This window comes from Hypanus sabinus, chromosome 30 (genome assembly GCF_030144855.1).
Source record: "Hypanus sabinus isolate sHypSab1 chromosome 30, sHypSab1.hap1, whole genome shotgun sequence".
Classification (NCBI taxonomy): Eukaryota; Metazoa; Chordata; class Chondrichthyes; order Myliobatiformes; family Dasyatidae; genus Hypanus; species Hypanus sabinus.
In genome coordinates, this window is record NC_082735.1 from 21,563,114 (window position 1) to 21,584,416 (window position 21,303).

Genomic DNA, 21,303 nt, shown 5'->3' on the forward strand with positions numbered 1-21,303 from the left:
ACAGGATGACAGACAATCGAAGAAGTAAGCTGGATTAGTGAGGAAAAAGAGCACACTCACATAACTGAAGACATGCAAACAGCTGAAGTTACAATGGATATGCTAAAAGCGATTGCAAAAAATACCCACAACTGGAAAATTACTGGCATTTTATTCAGTCATACTTATTGATATAAAAATTTTAATAGCCTTCATCCATACTTATTAATACATATCAGCTATTTGCCTGAGCATATGACAGAAAGTAAACTTACCTCTTACCTAAAGGAGAAACCACAAATGACCAATCAAAATATCATCCTGTTAATTGTCTACAAACTTTCTGCATCTTACAACTAATCACCTTTCACTTAACCACAATATTCTTACAGAAGAGCAGAAAGGATACTGTAAGGGTATGAAAGGATGTAATGGACAGCTGATAATCGATCCTCTAATTTAAAACATGCCTGGAGGAAAAGCAGGAATATTTCATGTTTCTATATTGACTACCAAAGAGCATTTGATTCTGTCCCACACTCATGGCTAAAAGAAGTTCTTTATATATTAACTACACCCAATACTTGTGGAATTCATACAAAATCTGCTGAAGCATTGTTGTACTGTAATCACCCTATCTATTAACAACCAAAAAAAGAAAAATCACCATTATCAAAATAAACCGAGGCATTTTTCAGGGTGACTCTATAAGCTCACAATGGTTTTGCCTCTCTTTAAATTTACTAATTTACTGAAATACCAGCTTGATCTGAGCAAAAAAAACAATAATAATTAAAGAATAAATATCAAGAACGTGATATGAAGAGTCTTTGAAAGTGAGTCCATTATCTGTGGGAACATTTCAGTGATGAAGTGAGTGAGGCTGAGCCAAGTTATCCCCTCCTGCTTCAAGAACCTGATGGTTAAGGGTAATAACACACACAAAATGCTGGTGGAACAAAGCAGGCCAGGCAGCATCTATAGGAAGAAGTACAGTTGACATTTCGGGCTGAGACCCTTTGTCAGGACTAATTCAAAGAAGAGATAGTAAGAGATTTGAAAGTGGGAGGGGGAGGGGGAAATGCAAAATGATATGAGAAGACAGGAGGGGGAGGAATGAAGCTAAGAGCTGGAAAGGTAATTGGTAAAAAGGATACAGAGCTGGAGAGGGAGAGGATCATGGGATGGGAGGTCTAGGGAGAAAGAAAGTGGGGGGGAGCACCAGAGGGAGATGGAGAGCAGGCAAGGAGTGATTGTGAGAGAGGCAGAGAGAGAAAAGAAAAAAAGGGGGGGGGGGAGGTAACAAACAAACAAACAAATAAATAAATAAATAAATAAATAAATAGATAGATAAATAAAGAATGTGGTAAGAAAGGAAGGGGGACGTTAATGGAAGTTAGAGAAATCAATGTTCATACCATCAAGTTGGAGTCTACCCAGATGGTATATAAGGTGTTGTTCCTCCAGCCTGTGTGTGGTTTCATCTTGACAGCAGAGGAGGTCATGGATAGACATATCAGAATGGGAATGGGACGTGGATTTAAAATGTGTAGCCACTGGGAGATCCTGCTTTCTCTGGCCACTCAGGTAGGAAGAACAACACCTTATATTCTGTCTGGGTACCCTCCAACCTGATGGCATGAACATTGATTTCTCTAACTCCTGTTTATGCTCCCTCCCCTTCTTACCCCATATTTATTTATTATTCCCCCCTTTTTCTCTTTTCTCTCTCTCTTTTTTCTCTCTCTGCCCCTCTCACAATCACTCCTTGCTTGCTCTCCATCTCCCTCTGGTGCTCCCCTCCTCCTTTCTTTCTCCCTAGGCCTCCAGTCCCATGATCCTCTCCCTTCTCCAGCTGTGTATCACTTTTGCCAATTAACTTTCCGGCTCTTAGCTTCACCACTCCCCTTCCGGTCTTCTCCTATCATTTCCAATTTCCTCCTCCCCCTCCCACTTTCAAATCTCTTACTATCTTTTCTTTCAGACAAAGTCTCGGCCCGCAACTTCAACTGTACTTCTTCCTGGAGATGCTGCCTGACCTACTGCATTCCACCAGCATTTTGTGTGTGTTGCTTGAATTTCCAGCATCTGCAGATTTCCTTGTGTTTGCAGTTAAGTGTAATAACTGTTCCTAGTGGTGTGAGTATTGAAGGTCCTGTACCTTCTTCCTGATAGCAGCAGTGAGCAATGAGCTTGGGCTGGATGGTGGTGGTCCTTGCTGCTTCCTTTGACCGTGCTCTGTGTAGGTGTGCACAATGGTGAAGAGAGCTTTGCCAGTGATGGTCCATGCTTACCATGATGAAGAGTGGAATGGTGAAGAGAGCTTTGCCCATGATGACCCATGCTTTACCGTGATGAAGAGCGGAATGGTGAAGAGAGTTTTTCCAGTGATGGCCCATGCTTTACCGTGATGAAGAGTGGAATGGTGAAGAGAATTTTTCCCGTGATGGCCCATGCTTTACCATGATGAAGAGCAGAATGAAAACAAGAACTGCAAGGAGCAACAGTCCCTTCAGAGCCAAGCGAGGGAGAAGAGAATGAATGGTCACCACTTCCGCATTTGCTGACCAATCACAGATAACAGTGAAATCAAAAACAACCTGAGTGATGCTCTTGGTATTAAATCATACAGTTCAGTAAGGGGTTAAAACACAACTTCTTTTGTCCATGCCTTTTGACATTTACTTGCAATTCTAGTGTCATGAATTTAAGATAATGGGTGAAAGGGAAAGCCGACAAGCCCTTAAAAAAATCATTTTTGGCACCTTGTTCTGCAAAGTGTTAGCTGCTGACTATTAATGATGGAATGCATAGCTATTGGTGATAAAAAGATAGAACCACCCAGTGACAGAATTAAATATCATCCACCCACATTGCAAGCAATACCTATTCATATTGAAATGAAGTCTGAAGCAAGTGAAAAATAATCATGTGCATAATAATAACCCCAATTATTCTTACCTTGACAGTTCTAATTCACGTATTTAATCTCCCACAGTGACTTTGATTACCATGCAAGAAGTGAAGAAGGCTGATGACCAGACCACACAGGAGGTCACTAGCACAGGTTTCACGTAGCAGCTCAGGCACGTTGATGGGATGTTTTAAACAGCTAATTGGATCTACACAGGTGACCTATCCTGTGTAGAAAATGGCTAACTGTTGGAAGAACCTGTTTTCCCACTCCTGATTCCAGCATCTACAATCTTTTGTGTTTCCATCCAACTTGTCCATCATAATTCAACAAACATCATGACAAAAGACTCAGAAAACACAAACACAAGAGATAGGAGCTGAAATAGGCCACTCAGTCCCTCAAGCCTGTCATCATGGCTGATATGCATTTGGCCTCAATATCTCTTATGTGGCAGTTTCCTATAATCAATGTTATTTTTCTCAGCAATATTTTTATTGTTCTTTTAAATCAAGAAAGCATAGTACAAGGGAGGTTTATGCAGTACATAGTAAATGTACAATTCACATCTATGAAAGAGACGTACCCATAGTACAATCATGCTTTGGTTGCCTCCCTGCCCTGACCTACCCCTCCCAATTCCCATCTCCAAGCCACCATTGCATTAGCAAAAAGGGTTAAACACAACCTTTATCCCCACGGAGCTGCATTGGTGTAGAGAAGGTGTATTCTCCTAACAGACAAACTGTTGTATGTTTACACGTCTGAGTTTGTAGAATTTTACTAGAGAATGCTGAAAGTCAGGGAGTTCTGCGCAGAGGAAAGGAAGAAGGGATGAACCTTTAGTTTGGCTGGAAATCCAGAAGATATTCAAGAAAGGGTTCTCACACCTTTTGGAACTTTATGTCCAAATCGAGAGTTGAATAATGGATGTTCTCAAGGTATAGACAGGACATGATGTCCCCAAGCCACTGAGCATGGGTGGGCGGGGCAGCATCCCTCCACCTGAGCAAGACTGTGCACCTGGCCAAAAGAGAGGAAAAGACAGTATGCAATGTTTGGTCGGACTTAGGTGCGTGTCCCCCTCTCTGGAGGTAATTTACTGTCTTTTATTTACTTGCAGTGATGTGGCCTCCACAATCCTCTGGGGGAGAGAACTCCAGTGATCCCCCCACTCTCTGTGAGAAGCAATTCCTCAGAAGCTCAGTTTTAAATGACCATCCCCTTACTTGAGCTGAGCTTGGACTCTGCTCAGCTTCAGTCCTATGTACTGGAGAAGCAGCAAGCAATGTGTGGTGCAGTGCAGCAGGAGGTACCGCTGTTGCCTGCAGAGAGATTGCGTGAGTCTCAAAAGTATGGGAAGCACAGTGTCAGGGTTCATTTTGATGGTACCTTTAACCTTCAGATGGGTGTTCTCTTAGAGGGAAAAACAAATGTGGCTATTCCTGGGGGATTTCCGTCTTTGCCATGGGTTATTGATAATGAATGCAAGCATATTTAAGATTCAGTTTAGCTGTGCCTTCAACTCGCTGTGCCTAAAATGCCCTGATTAAAATTCAGCAAATTGTACACCAAATCTTGTGGCACACCATGAGAGTGGTGAAGGAGGTGTGGAAGTGGGATGTCTAATTAATGGTCTTCCACTTCTTACCCACTGCTCCTCATATCACCATCAGTACCCTCAAGTATTGCTTCCTATCTTAGTGACCAAGTTGGCCTTTTCACTAATGGTGATTCCACTGGAACTCCAGGACTTCAATACCAGAGAGCATCTTGGTCTGAACAAGCTGTGGTTACTTCCATCAAAGCCAAAAGGATCGTGTCTAAAACCGGCAGGAGGATAAAGTATTTTACTTTCACAAATGTTTCTTCTTAGGTGCGTTCATTGAAGTTAGATTGTTCAATTTGTATTGTAACTTGGACTCACATAATACACAACGTATGACCATTTTCTTCTATTACCAGTGGCAGTAAATAATGACTTGACACTCTACGGGATCACAGTAAAGCAGTCATGGCTGTTTACAAGACCAGTTTGTTTTGGAATCATTGGGAAGGAAGAAGCTGACTTTGCCATCTCAAAGACCATATGGGAACATAAAAGCCCTCTGGCAAACAACGTGTACCCCTCTGGACAGACCGATCAGAATCAGAATCAGAATTAGGTTTAATATCACTGGCAAATGTTGGAAAATTTGTTAACTTTACAGCAGCAGCACAATGAAATACATGATAAATAAATACTGAGGAAAAAAACCTGAATTATAGTGAGTATGTATATGAATATTAAATAGTTAAGTTAAGGAGTGTAAAAAAACAAATAAAAAGGTAGAGGTGGTGTTCATGGTAGATGGCAGAGGGGGAGAAGCTGCTCTCCAATCCCTGAGTGTGTGCCTTCAGGCTTCTGTATCTCCTGATGGTAACAATAAGAAGAGGACATGTCCTGGGTGGCGGGGGCCCTTAATGATGGACACCACCTTCCTAAGGCACTGCTCCTTGCAGATGTCTTGGATACTTTGGAGGCTAGACCCCGTGATGGAGCTGACTAATTTTACAAGTTTCTGCAACTTACTTCAATCTTGTGCAGAAGGTCCTCACTTTCCCCCACCCCCACCCCATACCAGACAGTGATGCAGGCAGTCAGAATGCTCTCCACAGTACATTTATATAAGTTTTTGAGTGTTTCAGTTGACAGATCAAATCTCCTCAAATTCCTAATGAAATATAGCCTCTGCCTTGCCTTCTTTACAACTGCATCAGTATGTTGCATTGGGGTTAGGTCCTCAGAGATATTGACACCCAGGATCTTGAAATTTCTCACTCACTCCACTTCTGATCCCTTTATGAGGAATGGGTTGTGTTCCCTCCTCTTGCCCTTGCTGAAGTCCACAATCACCTCTATGGTTTTGCTACATCGAGTGCAAGGTTGTTGCTGAAACACCACTCAACTGACTGGTTTATCTCACTCCTGTATGCTCTTTCATCACCATCTGAAATTCTGCCAACAATGATTGTATCATCAGCAAATTTATAGTTGGCATTTGAGCTATGCCTAGCTACACACCCATGGGTGAAGAGAGAGTAGAGCAGTGGGCTAAGCACACATCCATGAGGTGCAGCAGTGCTGACTGCCAGTCACGTGGAGGTGTTATTTCCATTCCTCACAGATTGTGGTCTTCTGGTTAGGAAGTTGAAGGTCCAATTGCAGAGGGAGGTACAGAAGCCTAGTTTATGTAGCTTTCAATCAGGATTGTAGGAATGGTGATGTTAAATGCTGAGCTATAGTCAATAAGCAGCATTCTGACGCAGATACTTGCATTGTCTCGGTGACCCAAGGCCACGTGGAGAGCCATTGAGATCACACCTGCTGTTGACCTTCTGTGGCGATAGGCAAACTGCAGTGGTTTCAGGTCCTCCCTGAGACAGGTATTGATTCCAGTCACGACCAATCTCGCAAAGCATTTCATCGCCGTAGATGTGATTTCTACTAGATTTCACTCTTCGCTTCTTGGGTCCAGGTGTAGTTGCTGCCCTTTTGAAGCAGCTGGGGACTACTGACAGTAGCAATGAGAGATTGAAGATGTCTTTGAATACCCCAGCCAGCTGATTGGCACATTCTATTCCTCCCTGTCCTCATCTATACCTTGTGCCTCCTTTCAGTATCTTTGCTGCTGTTCATTAATGTGCAGAGTGTTGCACCCCATTACCATCCTGAAAATCTGGTCAAGTGAGGACAGAAGGATGGTGTAGTAAGAGATCATAAACTCAAAGAAGGGAACAGTGAATTCTTGTCTCTGTAACACGGCAGAGAGAGCTAGAGAGATAAACACGGAGTAGTGAGGTAAAGAGTGACTGTACAGTGTTGTTATCAGGCAGTGAAAGTTTGTAACACACTCCAAACAAACTGTAGGCTAAAGTATACTATGGTAATTTCATGCCTGGCTACTAGCCCAGCAACAGCTTCATAAAACTCCAGGATGGAAGCTAGCCATTGTACATATAAGGTAAAAGCGGAACTTCACACTGTTTATATAGCATGTAGTGACTAAAGTGTGACACTGCAAAAGGCTCACTCTATGTATACAAGTCATATGCAGAATAGAGGTGGTGGGGGAAAAGATAGATAAGAAAAAGTTTAAGAATAATTAAAACTTTAGATCGGGGATCAATTGCTTTAGGATGAGTGAGCGCTCTGTGGATGTCAGTTTGTTCTGAACGTAAACCCCGGACTCTGTGAATCCTTTCTTTTTACAACAGGGAGTAGAAGGATATGATTCGTGCGCAGGCAGAACGGAGTAGTTTAATTTGGAATCATGTTCAGCACAGGCATTGTCATTATAGATCGACTTCTTGGAGTGAAAAGACGCCCTCTTCCCCCAGCACTATCTGTTGTCTGCGCGTGTGCAGTCTTCCCACTCTCTTACTTGCGATGCGAATACACCAGTTAAAGTCATGCCCAGCGTGCTTGCTTTTATTTAATATATATGTAGTTGTGCACAGCCACAGCAGACATTGAGGACAGAAGGGGCTTCTCCTGTGCTGCACTCTTCTATGTTCTGTAGTGTGTATTCGGTCAACAGATCCATCACAGAACCTAATGGCGTGAACATTGACTTCTCTAACTACTGTTAATGCCCCTCCTCCCCTTCTTACCCCATCCCTGATATATTTAGTTTTTTTCCCCCGTCCCTTTTTTTACTCTCTCTGCCCATCACTGCCTGTTCTCCATCTCCTTCTGGTGCTCCCCTCCCCCTTTCTTTCTCCCGAGGCCTCCCGTTCCATGATCCTTTCCCTTCTCTAGCTCTGTATCCCTTTCGCCAATCACCTTTCTGTTTGTCAGCTTCACCTCACCCCTCCGAATTTCTACTATCATTTTGCATTTTGTCCTCCCCCTCCTACTTTTAAATCTCTTAGTATCTTTCCTTTCAGTTAGTCCTGACAAAGGGTCTCGGCCTGAAACGTCGACAGAGCTTCTTCCTATAGATGCTGCCTGGCCTGCTGTGTTCCACCAGCATTTTGTGTGTGTTGCGTGTACCTTAAGCATGCTGATTGGTACAGCTGGTTCTCATATGACCTCTTCTTGTACTGTTCATTCTGCTCCCGCACCTCACTGGTTTGATCCTTTATGGTTTCTATCAACTAGGTTTTTGACAGGTATTCCAGACGTGCCAGATTTCTCCTGTTAAGTTTGCTTTCAGGAGCAAAGAGATCAGGGAACTTTTGCAAGTTTTGCAACTCAGGCTTTGCAGGAGCTGTTCAGCGCACTTACAACTGACAATAAACCTGATCGGTCAGAAGTGCTCGAGTTGAAACCATGGCAGTGGTTGAACATTTCTGAGTACAGATTTGGTCAGCACATCCAGTAGTCGGTGTCCTGTGCCGATGAGAAGCCAGGCAAAGGAGCCAAGTCAAGCTGTTTCTGACTGATCTCATCACAGGCAACAACAATGCAATTGCTTGGTGGCAATCGTATCAGAATCAGGTTTACTATCACTGACATAAGTTGTGAAATTTGTTGTCTTGAGGCAGCAGTGCAATGCCAGACATAAAATATGTTAAAATTACAATAACATAATATAAATAAATAGTGAAAAAAAAGGAATAGCAATAATCCGGCTCTTTGCCACTTTGTTCTCCATGCCCTTTCCCCACCTTATTCCAGCTTCTTCCCACATCCTTTCCAGTCCTGATGAAGGGCTTCAGCCCGAAGTGACTGTTTATTCCTCTCATGAGTGCTGCCTGACCTTCTGAGTTCCTCCAGCATTTTGTATGTGTTGCTCTGGATTTCCAGCATCGGCAGAAACTCTTGTATTTATAGCAAGGTGGTGTAGGGGACTCTGGCTAGTGGTTGTGGTGGACGGGCATCACTGGTCCTCGTCCATCTCCTAAATTTTGCATGTCTGCCTCCATGTGGTATGCCCCTGTACATCGGCTGCTGAGGCAGTGGTGTTAACTGGGCAAAGGACCTCTCGATGAAGTCACCGGCCAGGGCAGATGAGTTCCCTGAAGAACATAAGAACATAGGAAATAGGAGCAGGGGTCAGCCATCTGGCCCATTGAGCCTGCTCCAACAGTCAATAAGATCATGGCTGATCTGGCCATGGACTCATCTCCACCTACCTGTCTTTTCCCCATAATTCTTAATTCCCCCACTATGCAAAAATTTATCCAACCTTGTCTTAAATATATTAACTGAGGTAGCCTCCACTCCTTGTAGAAGAGCTACAACGGCCGCATGTTCAAGACCAGGGTGAGCCACAGAGTTGGAGGACGTTGGCTGTGGTCTGGCCTGGAGAGAGATGAGTGCCACTAGGCTTCTCCAGCCCAAGACATGTGACACGATGGACACAACAACAGTCCCCGTACCGGATCAGTCGCCACCCAGGTCACCAAGGACCACGCCACCTGTTGCACTCCAGAGTGGAGGTGTTAACATTACCACAGAAGATCTGTCGGAGAGCCATTTGGAAGTTGAGAACACTTGCCCAAGCGGCGAGACCGCAGGAGCTCGCATATGAGCTAGAGATGTACACATGCTGATCATGAGACTCTGTACAGTCAGGTGGAAAAACCTTGGTGAATATTTTACTGATGAAGGCTATTTACTATACTACAGTGGAGAATTTGACAAACATGCCAATGGCATAGGATTTCTTGTCAACAGGAGCATCGAGAACTCTGTACTTGGGTGCTGCCCAGTACTTATTTGGCTTATTTCCATCCACGTTAGAGCAGCACCTTTCAGCATCGCAGCGGTACAGGCTTACGCAACAACAAATGACTATGAAGATGACCAAGTGGAGGAATTCTACACCCAACTCCAGGACATCATTGGCAAGGTGGACAAAAAGAACATTCTCATCACCCAGGGGGACTGGAATGCCAAGGTGAGTGCAGACGCACTGAAAGACCGGAAGGAGCACTGCGGCCCCTCCTGTAATGCCATAACCAATGATGGAGGATTACATCTAATTGACTTCACCAGCTACAACATCATGGTGCTTGCAAACACCCTTGGAGAGCACAAGGCTTTATGATGCTGGACATGGCATGCACCCAATGGAATATATCGTAGCCAGGTTGATTACATACTGGTGCAGAACTGGTTTTGGTCTGGGATCAGGAAAGTCACAACAAGGATGTTCCCAGTTTTTGATATTGGAAGTGAGCATGACCTGGTGATAATGAACTTTAGAATCAGGCTAAAGAAAGTCAAGAAGCCCAAGAATATCAGAATGAAATTCAACTTGGACAGACTGAAGGACCCCTCCATCAGCAAATCCTTCAAAGGTACAGCTGGTGGAAAATCTGCATCATGCCGACGCTTGACAAAGATGCTGAAACATTGTCAGCTATGTTCACTGAAATGATGACAGAAACAGCCAATGAGATACTTGGAAAACACCGCCAGAAAACCCTACCCTGAGGAACAGAGGACATCCTGGAAATGTGTGACTCTAGAAGACACTCGAAGAAAACTAGTAACGTAACAGGAGCTGTAGCATACAAGGAGATCAGCAAGATCAGGATAAACATGATCAAGGCAAAGGAAGAATGAATTGAGAGACAGTGCAGAGATAGAAGATAGCCTGAACAAGAACAGCAGGCAAGCGTTTCAAACTGTGAAGGATCTCACTAAACAGAAACAGTCACAACTCAGCACCATCCAAGGCAAAAAAGGAAACTGTCTCACAGAAGATGTTCTCAACAGATGGACTAAGTATTGCTCAGACCTTTACAACCATCAGGCACAAGGAGACCTCAGTGTAGTTGCAAGCTAGGACTCATCAAATGATGTTGACTTTCCAGTTCTGTGGGAAGAAGTAGAAGCCGCCATCAGATTTCTGAAGAATGGGAAAGCTGCAGGAATGGACAACATCCCGGCTGAGCTGAGGAGAGACAGTGATCGACATCCTCACCAATATCTGCAACAAAATCTGGCAGGCTGGTGAATGGACAACACAATGGATAAAATCACACATCATCACGTTCCCCCAAAAAGGCAACTTACAGTAGTGCCAGAATTATAGACCCATAGGTCTTATCAGCAATGTGATGTTGAAAAGTACCTTGAACAGACTGAAAACACAAGCAGAAGAAATAATCGCCAAAGAGCAAGCTGGATCCAGAAGTGGAAGAAGTACAACAGAACAGATATTCAACCTCCGAGTACTTTGAGAGAAATACAATCAACATCAACAGGGCATCTTCCACATGTTCATAGACTTTAAGAAAGCATTCGATAGGGTGTGGCATGATGCACTCTGGGCCACAATGAAGAGATACAACACGGGCCAGAAGCTGACTCAAACCATCAAGCAGCTCTACACCAAAGCTAGCAATGTGGTACTTGTTCAAGGCACAGTTGGAAAGTGGTTCCATACATCATTTGGAGCTTTTCACCCATGTTGTTCAACATTTTCTTGGAGCAAATATTGACAGATGCCCTGGAAGATCATATTGGCACAGATGGAATTGGAAGCCAGATCTTAGCCAACCTCAGGTTCACCCATGACATTGATAGCTGGCAGGAAGTGAGTTTGAATTGGTCTGCCTTGTGAACCATCTGGATAATACATCTACCAGATATGGCATGAAGATCAGCACAGAGAAAACCAAGCTGATGAGAAACAGTAATGAGCCAATGACAACTAAAATCGCAGTCAGTGGACAAGAACTAGAGACTGTCAGATGGTTCAAGTATCTTTACATTATCATCGACCAAGAAGGATCAAAGCCTGAAGTCCTTGCAAGAACAGCCCAAATAACAGCAATGCTGGCTAAACTAAAACCAATCTGGAGAGGCAATAACATTGCTCTCTAAGTCCAAGTTGAAGTTCCTGCATGTACTTGTGCTCTCCACCTTCTTGTATGCATGTGAATCATGGACTTTGACAGCAGAACTGCAAAAGAAGATCTAGGCAGTAGAAATGTGATGCTTCACAAGGCTTCTCAGCATCTTCTATACAGACCATGTCTCAAATGGTGAAATACAAAGAACCATCACCCAGCACGAGACACTGTGAAGATCTATTGTCCACAGTAAAGAAAAGGAAACTGAGATGGTATGGACATATAACAAGATCAAGTGGACTCTCAAAGATTATTCTTCAGGGAACGGTGCAAGGGAAAGCAAAAAGGGGCGGACCGAGGAAGAAATGGACAGACAACTTTGCAGAGAGGATTGGAGAGAACTTTGCCACAACCCAGGCACTTGCCCACAACCATGAGAGATCGAGACTGGTGCAGCACTCATCTGCACAGCACCCCTATGACCTAGGCTGGTTGAGGGATTCATAACCGTAACGTGGTATTCATGGATCATTTAGAAATCTGATGGCAGAGAGATAGAAACTGTGCCTAAATTTTTGAGTGTCCAACTTCAGCCTCCTGTACCTCCTTCCTGATGGTAGCAATGAGAAGAGAGCATGTGCCAGATGTCAAGGGTGGAGATGTCCAGGTGGAGAGCACAAGTACATGCAGGAATTTCAACTTGGACTTAGAAAGCAATGTTATTGCCTCTCCAGATTGGTTTTAGTTTAGCCAGCATTGCTGTTATTTGGGCTGTTCTTGCAAGGACTTCAGCTTTGACAAAGTCCATGATGGTACTGACTTCTTGAAACCTGCAGCCTCTTTTGATCCTGTGCATGGTTGCTTTCCTATGAGGTGGCAATGTGACCACTCAGAATGCCCTCTGAAGTATATTTTCTAATCTTTGGTGAGATACCAATATCCTCATACACCTAATGAAGAATAGCTGCTGTTACACCTTCTCCGTAATTGGATCAATATGTTGGTGAGTCACTTGAATTTGCTTACGGTCAAATCCAGGTCATGGAAACGGCTTCAGAAGAGAGTTGGAGATCACTGGTGACAAAAGGATGAGGGTGGTGATGAACTTCTGCAACAAGTGAAGCTCTTCTTTCTACTGCAGCCCAGGCCCTTTCTTGTGGAACTTGATGATCAATGTAGAATGGTAGGATGTCTTGTGAACGGATGGTCCACTTCCAGCAGGTTCCAAGTGCATGCCATCGGGTGATGCTGAGCTTGCAGCCTTTGGAGGCATCTCTGTGCAGGTACATCAAAGAAGTTTACCTGCCGGCTGTGCATTCTGTGGGATGGATAAGCATCCAGCGATCTCCCCCTTTCTGTTGATACCTCCCCTTTACATGGAGAAGTGGGCTTGTAAAAAATCTGTCGCTGTTCCGCCATCAAGTGGGCCTCATGATGAATGAACAGTTCGGAACTCAAAAGAACAGATCACAAGGAGTGCATAATGCGAGATCTTTGGACAAGCCATTTGATTATTTGACTGAGTCTCTTCAAAGCAGGTATGGGTTTCAGTATACATAGATGGATTTTCCCACTGTTTCTTCTGCTCCATTCAACACTGCTGTGTTCTTCCTCACTGACGTGTTCCAGGCAGCTAACAATCTAATGAGCACACTGCTAACTTGCAAATCCAGGCACTTACTTCTTTAATTGAGGGATTAACAATTAGCCTCTCTGATTGCTCAAGTGAGTTCTGATGGGTTTGAGTCAAATCTGAATATCAACTACTTGAAAATAGCCTCCTAACATGTGATTGTTTTCTTCAGATTTAACCCTCTTCTCACTGCCAACCCCATGCTATCACGAATTTAAACAGAGCTCTATGATTTCGGCTTTGCCGGTTGTACATGCATTGAAAGTTCGCTGAATGATATCACAGCTACAAAATGAAGGATTGGGAGATTAGTGATCTAGACTGTTGGGGCTCACCATTAAAGAGACCATAAGGTCAAGGAAAAGAATTAGGCCATTCAGCCCATCGAATCTGCTCTTCAATTCCATCATGGCTGATTTATTATCACTCTCAACCTCATTCTCCTGCCTTCTTCCCGTAGCCTTTAACAACACTCTTACAAATCAAGAACCTATCAACCTCCATTTTAAATATATGCAATAACTTGGCCTCTAGAGCACTATGTGGCACTGAATTCCACAGCTTCAACACCCTCTGACTAAAGAAATTTCTCCAACCATAGAGGGTATGTGTTTCAGAGAAATGAGAAGAATAAGTGGAGTTCAGGTGAAGCACAGAGATAGCAATGGTCCCCTTGTACTCCATTCTATTTCCCTTGAAATTCAATTTGCAAAAATCAGCAGATAAAAGGCTCTTCTTCCTGTTGAAATACAGGTCAAACAAGGAACTACTGTAAGCACAATGAGAGACTATGACAATGAGAACAATGAACAATGGCAGACAATAAGCAACAAGAGGCAGTCAGAACTATTCATGCACCTGAACCTCAATACCAACATCCTATTAGTTTGCTAAGTGACACACTTTGTAGTGGCTGGGCTGTTGGATGTGTTTTTCTTAGGTATTGCTGTTTGCAGAACTGGCTTATGTTAGAGTAATAGTTTAATTTTTTTGGATAAAGATCAGTTTTATTTGTCACAAGTACATCGAAAATACAGTAAAATACCATCATGCCCTCAAAATAGTCATTAAGCTTCAAGGCCTTGTCCTCATGCCTCCTTGTGCAATTGGATCTTTGATTTCCTCACTTGCAAATCTCTGTTAGTGCAGATTGTCAACAACATCTCCTCTACAATCTCCATCAGCACAAATGAATCACAAGAGGATAACATCCCTCAACTTCACTTGGCCCATCATTGAAATGTTTCCACAACTTATGGACTCACTTTCAAGCACTCTTCATCTCTTGTTCTTGATATTTATTACTTATTTACTTATTATTATTATTATTACTTATTTACTTATTATTATTATTATTATTATTATTATTACTTTCTTTTTGGATTTGCACAGTTTGTTGTCTTCTGCACTTTGATTTAACACCCAAGTTCCGTGAGGCTATTCAATGATTCTATTGTGGATTTATTGAGTATGCTTGCAAGAAAATTAATCTCAGGGTTGTATATGGTGACAGAAATATACATTGAGAATAATTTGACTTTGAACTTTGAAACAAATCATTTGCATCAAATCAACCTATGATTCACACCACTGTCTCTAAGGAGGTCATGGGGGGAATATAGAAACTCTTTACAGACAGTGGTGTGAATCATAGCCTGATCTTATACAGCTGGCACTACAAAACGTGTACTAACGGCTATGGTTCCGTGCAGGGGGTAGAGAAATGGACTTTGCCACGTAGATCTCAAATGCTTTGACTGATGGAGCCTAAGTGACACCTTACAGTGATGAAGATATCCAGGCAAACAACACATTTCTCTCCCCGGACACATTATCTTCACATTACATTCTTCCAAAATCTGTTCAGCTGGTCAGGGAAAAAGTTACCTGCCTGATGCACTCGAGCACGACTGACTGATGTCAACTACATTGCCTTGAAAAAATTCAAAATTGCTGGGATGTCAACCATAATAAGGAGCGGGCAGAATCTTCAGCTCAAGTAAGATGACAGGCTGGAGCAGTGCAGAAGATACTAGAATATCTTCAATTGAAAGTGCAGTGTCAGAATAGAGGGATGTCTCTTTAAAACTGAGAAGAGGAGGAATATCTTCAGCCAAATTATATTAAATATGTAGAATAAGTTGCCACAGAGGTCTGTGGATGCTGTATTAAGGCAGAGATTGATGGGTTCTTGACTGGTAAGGGGATTAAGGCTTATGGGGAGAAGATGGGAGAAAGGTGTTTTTTTTAAGATTGTTTATTATCACTTTTCCATGCATGAGTGTAAAGGAGACAAAATGATTGTTACTCCAGATCCAATGCAGCATAAAAAAACACAATAGTGTAAATAACATAATAAAAAAGACACAATAAATGTAAATATTAAAGCAATGTTATAAAAACAAGGTACAACTTGCTAACTGTGACTGTAGATGCACAAGATTATCTTGTGTAGATAGACTAATTGCATATACATAAAGTACATAAGGTGCAGGAATATCTATACATAAGGTATAGATATGATAAAGAATGATAAAGTGATAAAGTGACTTTTGGCAAAAGGACCTCCTTTAGGTAGCAGCAGGGCCTATGAAAACACAATGGGACTGTGAATGTGTCAGCGTAGATATGAGGTGTGGAGTTTAAGTGTAAAGGGACAGTGCAAAGGGGGACAAAGGGTGCTGATGTGTATGTAGAGGCGGTGGGGGTTGGTGGAGGGTCAGCTGGACAGCTTGGGGGAAGTAACTGTTTTTGAGTCAAGTGGTCCTGGTGTGGTCACAGAGCAGCCATTGTCTGATGGGAGTGGGACAAACAATTCATAAATAGTGTGGGTAGGATATTATGGACCTTTTTCCAGCACCTCCCTGTATACGTACTTGATGGTGTTTAGGGTGGTGCTGATGATGCTTTGGGCAGTTTTAACTACCTGTTGCAGAACCCTCCTGTCCACTGCAGTGCTGTTTACATACAACACAGTGATGCAGCATGTTAGGATGTTCTCAACTGTGCATCTGTAGAAGGTCACGTGGATTGATGTGCATTGTCCAGCTTCCTTCATCTTCCTCAGAAAGAAGAGGCATTGGTGAGCTTTCTTGACTCTGGGGGATCATGAGAGGTTGTGCGAGATATGCACTCCCAGAACGCCTGCAGTTACAACCGCTGAGCTGCCGATGTAAAGGCGGGTGTGAGTCGTACAAGTTCTCCTGAAGTCGATTAACATCTCCTTTGTCTTGTTGACATTGAGGAAGGGATCACTTGCCTAGCACCAGGCCTCAAGCTCTTCCATTTTCTCTCTCTAGCTGGAAGAGCCCAAGGCCTAGTGCCATGATTGAAAAGTAGATTGAACACGGTGGAATTAATTGTCTAATTCTGGTCCTGTATCTTTTTGGCTTATGGTCATTGTAGCTTCCTGAAGAGTAAACTCAAATTTGTGTGTGAACCCCTTCTGTGGCCAAATACATTTCGATACCATTGGGATTAATAAAAGTTTGTCATAATCTGCCTTGTATATATTTATTTCTCCATCCTCTGGGCAAGTAAATCAACACAGCAAAATTGATTCGGTTTTCAACACTTCTAAGAGGGACCTGCTGGTTTGCCTTAGGGAATAGTTTACTTGACTAATGTTCTTGAGCATTACTGACACTGACATCCACACTGGCCCTAAGGCTGAGGGTTGTGGCCATTGTCTTTGATACAGCATCATTACATTAAATCAGAAGGGAGCAGAGTAGGTAGACAAATAACTAGACTGTATCAACCCCCTGACAGAATTCACTTCAGAGTGGTGTTCTTGTAAAGTTAGTGGGGCCTTCTAGGAGCAGGCCTTTGACCTGTTGTCATTTGAGGTCAGCCTCACACTCTTGCATCCTGGACAGTAATTTTGATCCCCCCACTCCGGTTTTCAGGACATTTCAGCTGTAGCAGCGCCCAACTGTCAGAGCAATGGAGAAGAATGGCACAGAAATCCATCAAAATCTACAAGGACAGCAGGCTTGCAATCTAAAGGTGTCAACATCTCAGGCCAACTTCCTCAGTCCTGATGAACTGACTTGGCCTGAAACGTGGGCTATTTTTCCCTCTCCATAGATGCTCACTGACCTGCAGAGTTCCTCCATCACTTTTTTTTGTGTGTGTTACTCTGGACTTCCAACATCTGCAGAACCTGCTGTGCTTATTCAATCTAAAACTGCAGGAAATGTGCCCATGCACGGGGATGTGTTGCTCCACATTTACGAGGCTTCAACTGGTCTGCAGCAATATGCAAGTGCGTAAAGAACTTGTCAGCTATTAAAATGTTAGCTGGCAGAAACAGAGCAACTCTGACCTGGTAAGTACACCCAGCCCATTTTAACCTTGCACCCCCCTCTCTTGCCCAGTGGAGGAAAGAATGGCGATGAAGAAAGAATTAAACCTGGGCTGAATGGATTACTATACTACTTCATATTTGTTAGATATGTGGGTTATGACCAAAAGAAAAGCGGCCGGAGCCACTTAGCACTTTAGTGCAAGAGTGTTTATTAGGTGCATCAAAAATCAAACTTACGAACATTAGCAAAATTAGTAAAAGGAAAACTGGCAATAGTTACAAAAAGGTATCTACCTGAAGACACAGAGATACTCCATACTTATGGTTGCCCAGTGTGAACTCCCAGCAATGTCTATCTCTCTCCCCTACTGAGGACAGACAGCCCTGTTTATTAGGCACCAGGACTTGCCATCTTTAATTACCTACTAAGTTAACTTATGACTGCACGTGAATTAGAATATGATGCACCCCACAACGTAGTTACAATCATATTACAAAATAAACAAAAGTATCTACCTTAAATACAGTATACAAACAGCATATACACATTTGCACTTCCCCATTACAAAAAGAAATGGAATATTCTGCCGTATATAATGGGTCAGGCTCTGTAAGGCCAACCAAAGTACATCAGCCCGGTTTTGAACCCATTGTGAGAATATACTGACAAAGACACTGAAGGGCGTAGAGCCAGTGCAATGACAGCAGAATGACAAGGCAGTGTTTGTGTGTATATCTGATTGCGTGTGCGTAAGCACTGTGCTCTCTATCTTAATAAAAAAATAACATTTCTAGCATATTGCCTTCTCAGTCCAAATAAAAAGTCTACGATAAATAAAGTATTTCTGCAACTAGAAGAGTGATACTTGATTTTGTGGAACATTTACAAGGATGATGTTATTTGTTTTGTGAAAAAGATTGAGAATGCATCAGCTAAGAAAATGCATGCGACAAGTGTATTATTAAGAGGCACAGATCTAACACAGTAAGTCCTGTCACTTTCGTTTTACCACTCTGCTGGGATGCTGTTCCTTTATACAAACCTGCTTGGTATTCAGTACATTTTGTAGTAGATTTAGCTCTGCAGGAAAACAAGATTGAGGCAAATTACAGTCACCAAGGTTATAATTTTTAATGAGCATTTGCTGTATGCATCAACTGATATGATTTGCATCTGTTCCCTTGGAACTCAGTGTCCATATGTGATTAAATATTCTACTGGTGTTTATTTCAAGACACCATTACTTCTTTTTGAAACGTTGCCTTTCTTATCACCTTTTAATTCTTGTACTCAGTTCTATAATGGCTCAGCTCGAAGACATCGCACATGAAGAAAATGGATTTTTTTCCTCATTAAGCCCCTCAGTGGCTGATAGACCAAATAGGAATACTCAGACATGGTAACAAAGGCACTTAGTTTAAACAAGTGTGCTGCCTGAGCATAACTTTTCGTCCCATACATTATAATTTATTTTTCTTAAGGCAAATACAGACCCAAATTGTTTTCAAATAGCAAACTAAAAATAGGGACCAGCTCTCACAGAGGGATCAGAAGAGGAAAGAGTGAGCAATTTCAAGTTTCTGAGTGTCAATAACTCTCAGGCTCTATCCTGAGCATATCAATGCAGCTATAAAGAAGACAGCAGCTATATTTTATTCAGAGTTTGAGGAGATTTGGTATGCCACTAAAGACACTTGTAAATTTCCACACGTACCACGGAAAGCAATCTAACTGGCTGCATCACCATCTGGTTTTGGGGTGGGGAGGGGGGCTACTGCACAGGATAGAAATAAGCTGCAGAGACTTGTAAACATAGCCAGTTCCATCATGGGCACTGGCCTCCACAGTATTGAGGACATCCTCAAGGAGCGATGCCTCAAAAAGGCAGAATCCAGCATTAAGTATCCCCATCACCCAGAACGTGCCCTGTTCTCCTTGCTACCTTCAGGAAGGAGGTACAGGAGCCTGAAAGCACACACTCAATGATTTAGGAACAGCTTCTTCCCCCTGTCAACCGACTTAGATAGATAGATAGATACTTTATTGATCCCAAAGGAAATTAGAGTGTCACAAGTGCACAGATATAAATATTAGAAGAGAGGTAGAAAGAATAAAAAATAAGTTACCTTAAACAGTCTGACAGGAGGGGTCATCACTTCCCTGGATGCAGATTGATTCATTACAGAGCCTATTGGCCGAGGATTGGAATGGCCTCATATGGCACTCTTTGGAGCAGCACAGTTGTCTTAGTCAATTACTAAAAGTGCCCCTTTGTTCAGCCAAGGTGGCATGCAGAGGGTGAGAAATATTGTCCAGAATTGTCAGGATTTTCCGTAGTGACTTTGTTCTACCACAACCTTCCAGTGTGTCCAGTTTGACTCCTATAACAGAGACAGCCTTTCTAATCAGTTTATTGAACCCATTGGCATCACCTGTGTTAATGCTATTGCCACAGAACACCACTGCGTAGAAGATTGTACTGTTGACAACAGACTGGGAGAACATATGAAGGAGAGGCCTGCATACTCCAAAGGACCTCAGTCATTTCAGGAAGTAAAGGCAACTCTGACCATTCTTGTACATGGCCTCTGTGTTGGTGCTCTACTCGGGTCCGTCTTCCAGGTGCACCCCCAGGTACTGTAGGTCTTCATCACTTCCACATCCTCACCATCAATAGTTACAGGGAGCAATGCAGGCTTAGTCTTCCTAAAGTCCATCACCATCTCCTTTGTCTTACTGATGTTGAGCTGCAGATGATTCAGCTTGCACCATTCAACAAAGTCCTCTACCAGGGCCCTGTATTCATCCTCCCATCCTCCCTTTATACACCCAATTATTGCTGAGTCATCAGAGAATCCACGCAGAGAACATGACTTAGTGTTCTATTAGGATGATTTGATTCCAGGAATGAAAGGGTTATCATAGGAGGAATGTTTGATGGCTCTGCGTCTGCATTCGCTGGAATTCAGAAGAATGAGGGGGGAACCTCATTGAAATCTTTCAAATGTGAAAGGCCTAGACAGAGTAGTTGTGGTAAGGATGTTTCCCATGGTGGGAGAGTTCAGGACAAGAGGGCACAGCTTCAGGATAGAAGGACACCCTTTCAAAGCGGAGATGCAGAGTAACTTATTTAGCCAAAGAGTAGTGAACTTGTGGAATTTGTTGCCACGTGCAGCTGTGGAGGCCAGGTTGTTGGGTGTATTTAAGGCAGAGATTGATAGGTTCGCGTTTGGACATGGCACCAAAGGTGTAAGGGCAGAAGGCCGGGAACTGGGGTTGAGGAGGAGATAGGAAAAAGGATCAGCCCTGATTGAATGGCAGAGCAGACTGGATGGGCCAGATGGCCTAATTCTGCTCCTATGTCTTATGCTCTAAAGTCTGAGGTATACAGGCTAAACAGGAAAGATGCCAATACAGTCCCCTGTGGGGCCCCAGTGCTGCTTATAACCATGTCTGACACACAGCTCTGAATCTGAACAAACTGTGGTCTGCTAGTCAGATTATGATGCCTGTGGTCACGGAACCTTCAGATGGCATATTGAGATTTTACATGTGGCACTGTGGCACAGTTCGTGCAGTTGTTGTCTCACAGTGCCCAGCAGAGACTCAGCATCAGTCCTGACCTTCAATGGTGTCTATATGGAGCATGCACATTCTCACAGGAACTGTATATT